The sequence below is a fragment of the Mesoplodon bidens genome, assembly GCF_964165515.1.
Source record: "Mesoplodon bidens genome assembly, contig: HAP1_SCAFFOLD_608, whole genome shotgun sequence".
In the NCBI taxonomy this organism is placed as follows: domain Eukaryota; kingdom Metazoa; phylum Chordata; class Mammalia; order Artiodactyla; family Ziphiidae; genus Mesoplodon; species Mesoplodon bidens.
Genome location: NW_027672699.1, coordinates 189,215 through 201,216, shown reverse-complemented (window position 1 = coordinate 201,216; position 12,002 = coordinate 189,215). Strand labels below are relative to the sequence as shown.

The 12,002-nt window shown below is 46.1% G+C and overlaps 1 protein-coding gene and 1 long non-coding RNA gene across 2 annotated transcripts in view; both read right to left on the bottom strand.

Annotated features, from left to right (window-relative positions):
- LOC308609827 (uncharacterized protein) overlaps positions 1–12,002 on the bottom strand; it is a gene marked incomplete at its 5' end in the record, with an annotated part of 123,908 nt that overhangs the window by 8,775 nt on the left and 103,131 nt on the right. The window lies entirely within an intron of this gene.
- Positions 6,852–10,779, bottom strand: LOC308609832. The gene is made up of 3 exons (XR_014014359.1): positions 9,949–10,779; positions 8,381–8,497; positions 6,852–6,957 (listed from the first exon to the last, which is right to left on the bottom strand). It is a non-coding gene; the product is annotated as an uncharacterized lncRNA (long non-coding RNA).

Genomic DNA, 12,002 nt, shown 5'->3' with positions numbered 1-12,002 from the left:
CATAATCGGCAATTCTGCATCTGAGGATTGAACCAACCTTGGATCGTGTAGTAGTGCAGTATTTACTATTAAAAAAAATCCTCGTATAAGTGCACTTGTGTAGTTTAAACCCATGTTGTCCAAGGGTCAACTATTGGTTCTCAGTCAGCTGGATATCCATATGGGAAAAATATTAATCATTACTGCATAGGATATAAAAATATAAATTGCAGAAGATCTGCAGACTTAAATTTGAAAAGTAAACAATGATGCTTTAGGAAAGGAACGTAAGATAACAGCCTTTTTGCCTTGGAGTAGGAAGAATTTCTTAAGACCAAAAAAGTCACCAACTGTGAAAGAAAAAATTGAAAAATTGGACTATTTTAAAGTTAAGAAACACTGTAAACCCAAACGCAGCACTCTTGGGCCAAAAGTGAGAGATATTTTAAAAACATCTATGGAATAAAAGACTCAGATGCATCCCTCATGCCCATGCATTCTTCAAGGGTCAACTGTATCTACCAAAGTTGAACATATACCCTAGAACCCTTTGGCTCCACCCATAGAAATATCCCTCAAACAAGTGCACAAGGCACATTCTAGATTGCTCACGTCACCACTAACTGTGATAGCCAAGAATGGGGAAGTACCCAATACCCACCAATAATGGGATTAATAAATAGATTTTGATATGTTTACACACTGCAATAATATCCACCAATGAAAATGAATCAAAGGTATCCACTCCCAACAATATGGATAAATGTCATGGATATACTGTGGAGCAAATGAAGCCAACACAAAATAGCACCTGTTACACGACTCCATTTATATCAAGTACAAAATAGGCTAAGTGAATCTACACCATTACAAATTAGTGGCTACCATATGGAAAGGAAGGTTACTAGAAAGAGCCAAAAAGGGATGCTTCTAGGGCTTGGGGTTTGTCCTGGTCCTCCAAGAACTAGACGGCAAAGTGCTGAGAAAGACTTTAATGAACAAATCTTTCATTAGGGAAAACATCGGAGAGGAAATGGCAGGGAGCTCTGGAAGGCTGGCGGAGCTATCAGCTCATAGTGCAAGTCTGACCCTGAGTGAAGATTTGGAAGAAAGATTTGGTAGATCATCCGAGACTGCCTTGTCATCCACGTAAACTCCTTCAAGGCTGTCAGAGTCCTTGAAAAAAGGTCACTGGACAGAGGAATCCTGGTCTCCAAGAAATGGCCTGCCTTAGGATCCCTGCTGTGCTGACTAGGAGCAATCAGGGGCAAGGCCGGCCTCCAGGCAAACCTGGTGATGGGTTTAAGAGCAGCAGCTGGGACCTTTGGCCAGTTATGCTCCCTGTGGTCATAACTGTGAAACAGGAGACTCTCAACGTGGATGCTTCCTTGCGATAAGATCTGGTTCTTTATTTCTGTCAGTAATAGTACTGAAGCAACGTTGCGTCCTTCTCAGTATAGCATACCCCAGAGATCTAAAACGTTCGTTTGTTCTGTTATTGATCATGTTCATCTCTTGGCTAAGGTAGTGTTCACCAAATTTATACCTACTGTATTTCTTGTTGTGATTAATACTTTGTGGAGAGATACTTTGGGTTTTGTAGCATCCTGCTCCTTGTAAACTTTCAACCAGTAGTTTTATAATTCATTGATTACTCTTGCCAGAACCTATCATTACTATGATGGTTGTAAATAAGGATTTTTACATTACATCATTCCTTCTATATATTTATGGTTTGGCATTCTATTATGAGAGCCCTTCCTTCCCTCCCTTCCTCTTTTTTTATTCATATTCTGTATGATAATTGTTTATTTTATGGCCAAATTGCTCAGATTTACCCAGTGTGAGTCTCTTCAAGCTGGATCTTTTTACACATCCCGCCACTCTTTCCTACTTTCTGGCACAGTAAATTTTCTCCAGGATCATTCTACACTTTCCTTGCTCCAGCCCTGAAATAGAAACGTGGATATACATGCTTATATACATCACATACACATGTGTGTGTTTGTATATCCTCACACTTCCATATCTACTTCTGTAAATACCTAGCATGTGCACTCACTCCCTCTCTCTCTCTACAGATGGGTGGACGGATGGATGGATGGATAGACAGATCTGTATAAATAACTTATGGTCAGACTTCCATATCCGTGGTTCCTCTGTATCTGCAATTCTGCAACCATGGGTTCAACCAACCACAGATCATGTAGTACTGTAGTAATTACTATTAAAAAAAACCCTGCATATAAGTGGACCTGCCCAGTTCAAAACCATATTGTTCAAGGGTCAACTGTAACTTGCTAAATAAAGCCCTTTAACCAACTATATTAAAAATACCACCATTGGTCTGCGTATGGAACGCCATCCAAACCTGCTTTGTCCTTACTGGTTCCACATCCAGAGGGTCCTCTGCCATTATGCTCAGTTCTCTCCTCTTGTGCACCTTTTCAACAAGAGCAACTTTTTTTTTTTAAACCTCCACAATGTAGGTATATCCACTTTTGTTTCTAGCTCCAGGATTTTCCCTCTCCCTATTATGGATCTGTAGTTAAAGCACAGCATAAATAATAAAGCTTCAATTGTTGAAACTCATGAATTTTTCTGTGTATGCAAAATAATCTGAGAACTGTTGTGTTTTTGAAATTGGCTTCCAGAGTTCATACCATAATTTTGATCTTATATGCCTTATGACAATATAGAACAATTATATAAGGTCTTAACTTGCTATTGCAGAGACTGCGCTCAACCTAGGTCCACAGAATGCTCTGATGTCATCATTGAGGTCACAGAATCCCGCTGTGCGCCTGGCAACCTTGTAAACTTAACAGCCCTGGTGAGCACTAGGCAGTACTGCTGCTTCAATAAGTGGTACAAGTTTTTCAGCCATTTAGGAGACTTGACTACTTTTATTTGTATTGAATCATTTCAACGGATTGCCCAAGAGCCAACAAGGGCCAACCTGTAGGGAAGACGAGGAGTTGGACATCTCTTGAGGCATCTTCTAAGGGAGACTTCTAGTTGGTACCATGAAACGGCGACAAAAGAGGAAACATCTGGAAAATGAAGAGTCCCAGGAAACTGCCGAGAACAGAGGAGGTATGTGGGGGGCAACATGCTGGGGCACATGGGTTTCTGCCAAACTAAACCTTCTCTAGGATGGGGGGGACTGAGAACGTGTCACCTGTGAAGCAGGGAGCGAGAGACCTTGTCTCACTGATGCTGCCGTATCCATCCGGAGGGTCCCTGTGGTGTGAGACGGCACAGAACGGCCAGATGCCCCCTGGGAGATGGGAGGTCAGCTCCGCTGGTCTAGGGACTCTCTCCTGGGGCTGCCGGGCCTGGAGCTTTGTCGGACTCACAGCAGGCTGCATCCTGCTTGCACAGACCTAGAGGTGCAGCTTTTCTCAGTCCCCGATTTCTCTCTTATTCTCTTGGATCGTTCCCTGGGGTCATGAGGTGGGGGATGTGAAGGATGCAAGGATGCTGAGAGAGACCCATGAGTTGCTTGGCCTCTTTTACCAAAGTGGAAAGAGAAGCCCCATGAGTTGAAGGCCCTGTTGAAAACTATCTTGACAAGTGGAATGCACTTTGAAAGAAGATTGTTTGTCTAGGGATGGTGTCATATTGAAAGCAAGGAGGTTTTATTCCTTCAACAGGAAGAATTTCCCAAAGGCGATCAAGGAAAGGGAAGGGTTTTCCAGAGACTGAGACCGCGTGAGCAGGGGTGAGAAATGGCCTCAGTGTCCTGCGGGGAGCTCTGAGAGCCACGGGCCATGTGGTGCCTGCGTGCATTAAAAGTAGGCGAGTAGCTTGCCCTGGGAGACAGAGGGGTGGTCACTCCAGAGCTCCAGCTAGAGGCCTCTGCCCCAGATTAGAGCCCAGTAGCTCCTACCGGGCCCAGGGCCCTGGAGACTGTAGGATGGGCCCTGGGAATGGAGCTCTACACAGCAGGCAGATTTCCAGGCAGTGGCTGGGACAGGCTGGGGAAGGCAATGACTGCCCCTGACCATTCAGAATATTTTGCTCTATGTTCCTGTGTGTGTGTGTGTGTGTGTGTGTGTGTGTTAGTGCAGAGAAGAGCGAGATCAATGGGGTTAGAGTGCTTACCAGATATAAAGTCTGCGTGGTAAAGTTCTTGTCACCCTGCCAGGACCTGGCTGACACTCGGTGTACGTAAGAGTGTATACAGAATTCTTGTTAGGGGTGTTTCATGAGACAGTAACTCATACAACCATGTACACTCTGATACAGCAAAAATATCACACACCCCACATATAACTTCCTTAGTAAACCACACACAACACATGGAGGTATATACATGCATCCCTTCTGTACTACGTTCTCATACAACCCACCTGTATCACAATCGTCTCCTCCAACACCAAACGCTGGAGATGAGATATGTTTATAGACACACACACTATATATATAGGACACACACACACACACACTATATATATATGTATCTCCTCAACTCTTGCACAAACACAGCTAACTTCAGCCATCTCTAAATACCTCTATAAGAACCAGTCACGTGTCATACACACCACACTTATAACACATTCTTGAGTAATGCCAGACCCGCTTTGTACAAACCACAGTAAACCACAGTCTCAGTAACCCAGGTCAGGATTGCCAGAGAAAATATGGGCTATCCAGTTCAATTTGAATTCCAGATAAACAACAAGTAATTTTTCAGTATCAGTATGTCCCACATATTGTATGGGCCATACTTACACTAAAACTAAGTCAGGCCAAACACTGCATGGGAATACTTACACTAAAAAATTATTCTGGGTTTATCTGAAACTGAAATTTAACTGGGTGCCTTGTATTCTTGCTCGCTAAGTCTGGCAACCCTTATATACTTACCACCAGCTGATGTATTATATATTTATTGTAGTTTTGTTTAGTGTGTGTCTTCCCCTACTAGAATGTGCAGCGTTACCAAAGACTACAACAATGGAAGAGTGCCGGATACACAGGAGTAGCTGCTTACTGAATCTTGGTGACTGAATGAATGAACACACACCATAAATACAAGCCACACCATGTAATGAGGAAAAGTTACATGTCCCAGAATTCCTGACTTGTGAACAGAAACCATGCACACAAAGGCCACAGACACAGATAGACACATCTGCACTGTGCTCCCCATGCCAACCCCACACTTACCACAGACTTAACTGATACACATCACTCACTCTTCCCACACACTCACAGTCACCACCGAGGCCTACATTACCAACTAGACAGTGAGAGAATAAGTATGGATTGGAATTAAATCCTGGAGTATCCACTGGGAACCACACTCTCAACTGTGTGTATTCACTGCACCTGACACGTGTCACACACTCAGTAAATATTTGTGGACAGAGGACTGATGAACCCACCCTGAGCCTTTCATTCCTCCCTCAGGAATCTCGAAGTCACAAGAGGATCCCCCTCACCTTCGATCCACTGTGGTGGCCCAAGGCTGCAGCCCAGGGCCAGGGGAGGTCTCCTCTGCCTCTAACTACTTCTTCTGTACTTCTACTCCGCTCAAGCTCAGCTACGCTGGTAAGGGCGCGGGGCTCCTCAGGTGAGGGGGTGCTTGGCTGTGAGGCAGGAGGCACACAGATCCCAGGGAGGCTGAGAGGAAACCCAGGGTCATCAGAGGTGATGAGGGCTCTGTGGAGGAGCCTGGGCAGGATGGCTGAGCTGTTCCGAGGGCGTGGATGCCAGCTGAGTCTTGGGTGTGTGTGTGAATACTGCTACTACCATGGTGGGGAAGTCAAGGAGCAGGGGCCGGAAAGGTCTGGGCTTGAGGTGGAGGGAAGAGGGACCAGATTAAGCATCTTCAGAGGAAAATGTAGGCTTTGTCTTTGCCTTTGCTTCCAGAGAAGGACAGAGTTCTGCATCATACACCTCCAGCCTGAGAGCAGGACCATCCAGCTCGGGTGCACACAGCTCACACATACACGCGCCCTCCAGGCACAGCCCTTCTCAGTGCACATCAACCCCAGCACGTGCTCCACAGTACTCTCCTCCTGCACCACAGCCCCATTCCACAAGGAATGCACCACCGATATTCCCAAACTCACACTCCTCGTCGTACACGCATCCAGCCGCATCCCTCACATACCACAGCCCTCACCACCATACTCCACACCCCTGTATACAGACACCGCTCCAGTATCCCCCCCACGCACATGAAAAGCCCACAGATGACACCAGATACACCACTCCGTCCTACGGCCAACAGACACCAAGCTCACGACATAGCTATGTCGTGCCAATGTCCCTCTCTCGTCTACCACACCTGCTCCCTCAGCTTCCGGCATGGCCCATGCATGTTATTATGATTTTAATTTCCTTTTTCAGGAATCCGGAGATTTCATCGAGACACTGCCCAGCCTACAGCAGCCCTAGCCCAGGATCAGGAAGAAGGAGAGACCGCTCCCCCATCACACTGTGTCTCCTCCTCACCCTCTTCACCCTCTAAGAACTATCTGCACCCAGACAAAGAGGAAAGGGGCATGAAAATATACTACATGCAGGCACAAGTGAACAAGGGTGTCGCTGTCTCCTGGAAGACAAAGAAACCCTTGGAGTTGCCTGAAAAGCAGCTGAGGATAGAAGAAGTGACCCTTCCTGAGGATGTGTGCGCAGTAGCCACTGAGCCCTCTTCTGATGTGTCCACCGAAAGCCTCCTGTCTGACAGTGAGCCCACTGGGGAGGAGAAAGAGTAAGAGCAAAGGGCAGAGCCAGGCAGCCCATCAGGGCCACCTGCCGTCGAGGAGAGACCCAGCGCCAAGACAGCGGACTGGATGGTGACCATGGAGACCGGCTTCAGGTGCATGGCCTGCTGCCGGGTCTTCCCCGCCTTGGAGATCCTCCAGCAGCACGTGAAGTTCGGCATCCTGGAGGGCTTCAGCTGCCGTGTCTCTCATCTCACCATGGTCCAGCTGATGGGCAATGTGGAATCCGAGAGCACCCCTGAGGAGGAGGACGAGGAGGAGGAGGAGGAGGACGAGGAGGACGAGGAAGAGAAGCAAGAAGAAAAGGAGAATGAGGGAGCGCAGCCCACGGGGGAAGGCCCCAGCACAAAGAGACCCCGCAGGCAGGGTCTTTTCTCTCCTTTGAGTTCCAAACAGCAACTGAGATTCATGGGACACAAGATCCTGGAAGACGGTGTGGCCGTCCCTTGGAAGAGGTAAGGCTTGAGGCTGGCAGTCTACTGAGCCTATGTCACGAGGGCCCAGAGGAGTCTAAGGGAAGGGGCCGCACACATGTGCTGGTTGACCTAATGGCTCTGCCGTTGCATCAAATGGGACACACCCAGCACTACCAAAGGCATTGAGCTCTGTTGACGTAAACAAGAAGGTGGAGCCTTTTCCTAGGAGTTTTCTCAGGGTCTGCACGACGGACCTCAACTCTTAGAGGACGTACTGCCAGCAGCGCCTTCTCGGCAGAGAGAGCCAGGAGTGGTCTCCAGAGAGGACAGGGGCCCTGGCAGGACCAGAACTTTGAGGTCTGAGAGCCTTGGGCCTGAGCCGAGATCTCACCCGGACCACTGGACCTAGCCTTCTGTGACAAAGGGGAATATGAAATAGAGTCACGTGGAAATGAGGTCCCCTGAGATATGGAAATGTTCCAGAACCTTCGTTGCGTGGTAGTTGATCTGGAGCCAAGCTCACTGTGGTGTGTGTGGCTCTGAGCATTAAGGCAACGCTGGAGGGTAACCCTGACCAGCAGAGCTTGGAGTGCTTCTTGTCTCTTCCTGTTCTACCTCATTTGTTTTATCCCTTCCAGGGAGAAGAAAGGACCCTCGGGAGAGTAGCAGACAGAAGGCCGTGGTCTGAAGGAGGATGAAGGGACCGGCACTCAGTCTAACATCATATGACAATAGAAGCGTCCTATGCATTAAAGGGCATTTTCCAAACCTTTCCTGGAGCTTTTATTTAATTACATTTTTCTATCTATGCATCTATCTGTCAAATACATCTGTATCTTTCAAGGTTTGTGAACAAGCTTTCACATAAGCACTAGAGACGTCGGCCAGCATTTTCCAGAAGAGGCCTGCAAATTGCTGGGGACTCCTCACAAATAGGGAATGGCCACAACCCCTGCCACACAGACTATGCGCGTGGCCCTCCTGACGTACTCCCACTCTCTCTCTGAATTTCCCAACGTCTGAGATGAGGGTGCTGGCTGGAGGCAATGATCACGTGCAGGCTGAATCTTCTCCAGATTCTGATTCTCTTCCTGGGCCTATCGTCCTCAAGCACAGTCTCCATGTCCCTGGCCACACTGATCTCCCTCCTTCAGTCCTTCCCTCCCTCCCTCTCCTGCCTCCCAGTGCAGAGAATACTGTTTTGCATTTGAGACGACATTTAGTTTTTGTTCACAGAATTCTCACCTGTTCTACTGTGGCCTCCGTTGTGAACATTCCAAAGCTGAGAATTTTCTTTTTTTCTCCCTCATTTCTGCTGAGTCTTTACCTTCCTAATGCAGTGAACTCAGAGTGCCTAGCTGACTGGATGGGGACAAAAATCCAGGGAGCAAAGAGAAATAATAAAAGAATATATCAGTTAATTTTTCATAGTGTTATCCAACTACATATTTTTAAAATTTTGGAATACTATTAGGAATCTTCTCTTTATAAAAAACTGAATTATTGGGCTTCCCTGGTGGAGCAGTGGTTAAGAATATGCCTGCGAATGCAGGGGACATGGGTTCGAGCCCTGGTCTGGGAAGATCCCACGTGCCACGGAGTAACTCAGCCCGCGCGCCACAACTACTGAGCCTGCGCTCTAGAGCCCGTGTGCCACATCTACCGAGCCCACGTGCCACAACTACGGAAGCCTGCGTGCCTAGAGCCCATGCTCCGCAACAAGAGAAGCCACTGCAATGAGAAGCCCGTGCACCACAGCCAAGAGTAGACCCCGCTCACTGCAACTAGAGAACGCCCGCTAGCAGCAACAAAGACCCAATGCAGCCCAAAATAAATTAATTAATTTTAAAAAATTGAATTAGTTTCAAGGGTACAATGTATAAAAGTACAATAAAAGCCCCCCTTCAGAACCCCCCAACCCCACTCTCAAGATGGAATAGATATGCTGTGATACAATTTATAGTCGTAGCACTACTACTCCTCCCACCACATCCGAAATCCTCTGAGACAGGTGCGGCAGCTTCCTTTCACAATGCTAGGACCCGCCACAAGACAGATGATAATCCCTTTGGACGTTTCAAGGAGCGGCACCAAGGCAACAGTACCTGGGAAATGCCACTGACAGCTCAGAATATCCATGGCATTTCTAGAGCCTCGGCACTGCTCTCGCTCTGGGAATGAAGGTCCAAAAAGCACATCGGAGAATGTTCATAGTTGTAAACAAGCTCCACCTTTGAAACACAATCTACATAGAACCACATATACAAGCCTGCACGATGGAGGAAGCCAAGGTCTCCTCCATGATTTCCCTTCTGACCACCTTATTGTCTCCTCAACCATAAAAGGTGAACTTGAAACTCAGGACCTTGCCTTGTCCCCAGAAACATCCAAGCTTGGATCAGTCTTTCTAAGACCAGATCCTTGCTCTCTGAACTATTAGAGACTTGTCACATACACAGAGGTAGAACAGGATTATTTCTATCTACCTGGGGACCTGGAGTCTTTCACATTGCTCCTGTTAAAATTCTCACAACAGCAAAACTTTACCTACAAAGGGTTCAAGCTATGACACTCCCAATTTCCACAAACCTCCTCAGCTCTTGTGAGTCACATGCAGCCAATTCCAGGAATTGGAAACATGGTTGTGAGGATGAAACTGACTTTGGGGCTCCCCTTGGATATGGTCTTCCAGACTTACCAAAAGGCCATTAAGAGGAAGGTTTACCCCACCTCAGGGAAACCCGAGGCAGTACTTGCAGTCAAGGGCTGGCCATGGCTTCTGAGCTACATCCAAAAAGAATTTCATACTGTACCTGGATCTGCTGAAGCCATTTCTGACTGTCCGAGAGCCAGCATGTACCGCTCCTCAACTGCCTCCATTGTGGATCATCAGTAGGGCTGTCAGATTTAGTAAATAAAAGTACAGGATACCCAGTTCAACTTGAACTTCACATGAATAATAAGTCATTATTTTTAGTATAAGTAGATCCTATGAACTCTTTGGGGCATACTTATCTTAAAAATGTACTTGTTGTTTCTCTGACATTCAGATTTAACTAAACAGCCTATATTTTATCTGTCAACCCTACCCTTCAGAAATGATGGAGGCTCATAGAGATCCAGGAGACGCCTCAGCGCCTCCTCAGCTTTTATTTCTACGTCCTGGACAGCGAGCACGAACCTTCCAGTCCCAGTCATTGGCTAGAATGGAGGATATTCTCTGTTTTAGAGCTTTTTCTACTTGTCATTGTTATTATCTTCCTTATTTTAAAGAGATGTTTATTTTTTCCCAAACTTCATAGCTCATCCAAAAGTATTTCAAAGTTCATTAGACAAGGGAAAAACAACATGGTTCTGAAAAGTGAAGGAAACCGCCTGGTGTTTAGTAAAGAAGTAGTAGGGAGACTGAAAAAGCCAAACTTAATAAGCAAATCTCTCCAAGGGTATTTTCAGAGCTTGATACCCTCCCACACCCTGAAAATATTATTACATCAAAAACGTAGAACTGCTAACCAAATGTAAGGCTCCCATATGATTCTATCAAAGTGAGGATGCTTCTTTACGAAGCAGTGAGCACACTTGCTGCCCCAGGGACCTTGGCAGTTGCAACGTAGGGCTCTTCCCTCTGGGATGGAAACAGCAAGTTTTCCTGTGGTCTACACGCTGGCCCCAAAAATACTACACTCCCAATACTTGTCAACTTTAAGTATTTTTCTACATATCTACATTTTTCTGTTACTATTTGGACTACATCCTAGACTTGACACTACATAAATTGCATTCAAGAAGCTATTTTTAAAAATTGGTAGGAAACCTTAAATCTAGAGCTTGCAGTCCCTGGCTTACTTTCATCCAGGTGCATAAGGGTTTTCAAAAGTAGTCAGGTTAGTTACCCCATATCACAGCCCCACGCTTGTGTCACAGATATAAAAATGGAACATGATATTTAAGGTTTTAGTTGCCAAATCATCAAGCCTCCCAGACAGAGGCAATAGGGCAAAATGATTACAGAGGCATGGATTTTGATTTGCTCCAGTGTCTTGGGCAAGTCACTTGGCCTCTGTATTTATTTGTACTTATCTGCACTTATCTGTCACTTGGGGGTCATAATTGTACCTGGTCCATGGGTACGTTGTACAAATGATCTGTAAAGTAGTTACAAGAAACCGACACAGAGTAAGCACTCCACAGACATTGGCTATTAGCTATTGGAAATATTTCTCCATGAAACAGATGACTTTATCAGTGGATGACTCGGTGGGAGACAGTGAATCACAGAATCACAGCATGTTGAAAGTGACCTAGTTCACACTCTTCTGTGAAAAAAAGAAAAGTGTGCCTGTGTAGAAAATGTCTGAAAGTTTACCGAACAAATAGTTTATCATGTTAACTTGGAGAATTAGAATAAAACAGGAAAGCAGGAAAGAAAAACTTGAGTGTAATTCAATTTCTCTATCATTTGTGTTTCTACACTGAGACTCTGAATACACTGGAAGCGCAATGTTTTTTAATGTGGCGGGATAAAGGTTTTCACGTTTTCCTGATCCATCCGTATTATCATCTCAGAATTGCTGGCAGTTCTTGCCATCTTTGGATCTACACCCATCTGAGTCAGGGGGCCATTCTGGACGGAGGAGATAATAGAGCAGAAGTGAAGTGAGAGGAAAGGAGAGACAAGATTTTCTCTTTTCTCTTCCAAGAGGAAAGGTCTTTGGAATGGGAACAACTCACAACCAAACTTTGGGGAAAGGATGTGATGGAAAATGAGACAAACATCCTACCCCTGTGATGAGAAGGATTCCCTGGGCTGGATGGAGGGAGGTCACAGGTGGCTGGACAAGGAAACCAACTAGGGAGAAACACACAC